Source organism: Arachis hypogaea, chromosome 12 (assembly GCF_003086295.3).
Source record: "Arachis hypogaea cultivar Tifrunner chromosome 12, arahy.Tifrunner.gnm2.J5K5, whole genome shotgun sequence".
Classification (NCBI taxonomy): domain Eukaryota; kingdom Viridiplantae; phylum Streptophyta; class Magnoliopsida; order Fabales; family Fabaceae; genus Arachis; species Arachis hypogaea.
In genome coordinates this window covers 103,974,643-103,977,412 of record NC_092047.1, presented here as the reverse complement: position 1 = coordinate 103,977,412, position 2,770 = coordinate 103,974,643, and the positions used below count along the sequence as shown (strand labels likewise).

The window sequence follows — 2,770 nt, the reverse complement described above, 5'->3', positions numbered from 1 at the left end:
TGGCTGGCCATTGGCCATGTCTAGTGTTTTGGACTGGAGCTTTCATTGAATGCTTGGCTGGCTAGTGAGCCATGTCTAATTCCTGGACTGAAGCTTTAACTAACATGGCAAGATTCCTGGAATTCATATTAAAAATTTTGGAATCCTTATTTTTTCAAAACTAATTTTCGAAAAATATAACATAAAAATCCAAAAAAATTAGAAAATCATAAAAATCAAAAATATTTTTCTGTTTCTTGTTTGAGTCTTGAGTCATATCATAAGTTTGGTGTCAATTGCATATGCATCTTGCATTTTTCGAAAATATCATGCATTCATAGTGTTCTTCATGATCTTCAAGTTGTTCTTGGTAAGTCTTCTTGTTTGATCTTGATGATTTTTTGTTTTGTGTTGTATAGTGTTTTTCATATGCATTCTTGAATTCTTAGTGTCTAAGCATTAAAGAATTCTAAGTTTGGTGTCTTGCATGTCTTCCTTGCATTAAAGATTTTTCAAAAATGTGTTCTTGATGTTCATCATGATCTTCATAGTGTTCTTGGTGTTCATCTTGACATTCATAGCATTCTTGCATTCATCACATGTTTTGATCTAAAAATTTCATGCATTGCATAATTTTCATGTTTTTCTCTTGCATCATAAAAATTCAAAAATCAAAAAAATATCTTTCCCTTTTTCTCTCATCAAATTCGAAAATTTGAGTTGACTTTTTCAAAAATTTTTAAAATCAAGTTGTTGCCAATGAGTCAAATCAAATTTTCAATTTGAAAATCAAATCTTTTTCAAAATTCTTAGTTATTTTCGAAAATTCCAAAAATATTTTTCAAAAATTTTTTTCTTATTTTTGTACCAAATTTTCGAAAATAACATAATCAATTAATGTTTTGATTCAAAAATTTGAAGTTTGTTACTTGCTTGTTAAGAAAAATTCAAACTTTAAGTTCTAGAATCATATCTTGTGATTTCTTGTGAATCAAGTCATTAATTGTGATTTTAAAAATCAAATCTTTTTCAAAAACTAATTTCTATCATATCTTTTCAAAAAAATATCTTCTTATCTTATCTTTTTCAAAATTATCTTTTCAAAATATCTTTCCTAACCTCCTAACTACTTATCTTTTCAAAATTGGTTTTCAAAATTTGTTTCAACTAACTAACAAACTTTTTGTTTGTTTCTTAACTTTTTCAAAACCACCTAACTAACTCTCTCTCTCTCATTTTCGAAAATATCTCTCCCCTTTTTCAAAATTTCTTTTTAATTTATTAATTATTTTAATTTTTAAAACTTAATTTTCGAAAATTACTAACAATTTTTCAAAAACCATTTTCAAAAATCACTAACTCCTTTTCAAAAATAATTTTCGAAAATTCCCTCCTTCTCTCTCATTCTATTCTATTTATTCATTCATATCCTAACATCTCATCTCACATCTCTTCCATTCGTACAGTTGCATTTTTTCCTTTACATCACATTCTTTGTCTCCCCCTTCTCTTCCACTCACAAAGGGATCCCTATACTGTGGTATAAAGGATCTCTATTATTATTATCATTTTTCTGGCCATTCTTCCTTGTCATATGAGCAGGAGCAAGGATAAGAACATTCTTGTGGAAGCAGATCCAGAACCTGAAAGGACTCTGAAGAGAAAATTAAGAGAAGCTAAAATACAACAATCCAGAGATAACCTTTCAGAAATTTTCGAACAGGCAGAGGAGATGGCAGCCAAAAATAATAATAATGCAAGGAGGATGCTTGGTGACTTTACTGCACCTAATTCCAATTTACATGGAAGAAGCATCTCCATTCCTGCCATTGGAGCAAACAACTTTGAGCTAAAACCTCAATTAGTTTCTCTGATGCAGCAGAACTGCAAGTTTCATGGACTTCCATCTGAAGATCCTTTTCAGTTCTTAACTGAATTCTTGCAGATATGTGATACTGTTAAGACTAATGGAATAGATCCTGAAGTCTACAGGCTCATGCTTTTCCCTTTCGCTGTAAGAGACAGAGCTAAATTGTGGTTGGATTCTCAACCCAAAGACAGCCTGAACTCTTGGGATAAGCTGGTCACGGCTTTCTTAGCCAAGTACTTTCCTCCTCAAAAGCTGAGCAAGCTTAGAGCTGATGTTCAAACCTTCAGACAGAAAGAAGGTGAATCCCTCTATGAAGCTTGGGAAAGATACAAACAGTTGACCAAAAAGTGTCCTTCTGACATGCTTTCAGAATGGACCATCCTGGATATATTCTATGATGGTTTATCTGAACTATCAAAGATGTCACTGGACACTTCTGCAGGTGGATCCATTCACCTAAAGAAAACGCCTGCAGAAGCTCAAGAACTCATTGACATGGTTGCTAATAACCAGTTCATGTACACTTCTGAAAGGAATCCTGTGAGTAATGGGACGCCTATGAAGAAGGGAGTTCTTGAAGTTGATACTTTGAATGCCATATTGGCTCAGAATAAAATATTGACTCAGCAAGTCAATATGATCTCTCAGAGTCTGCATGGAATGCAAGCTGCATCCAACAGTACTCAAGAGGCTTCTCCTGAAGAAGAAGCTTATGATCCTGAGCACCCTGCAATAGCAGAGGTAAATTATTTAGGTGAACCTTATGGAAACACCTATAACTCAACATGGAGAAATCATCCAAATTTCTCATGGAAGGATCAAAAGCCCCAACAAGGCTTTAATAATGGTGGAAGAAACAGGTTTAGCAATAGCAAGCCTTTTCCATCATCAACTCAGCAACAGACAGAGAACTCTGAACAA

General features: G+C 33.1%; 1 non-coding gene across 1 annotated transcript; it reads right to left on the bottom strand.

The window, feature by feature from the left end:
* Window positions 1-2,107: 2,107 nt before the first annotated feature.
* Window positions 2,108-2,215, bottom strand: LOC112731006 (small nucleolar RNA R71). The gene has a single exon (XR_003166802.1). It is a non-coding gene; the product is annotated as a small nucleolar RNA R71 (small nucleolar RNA).
* Window positions 2,216-2,770: the final 555 nt, after the last annotated feature.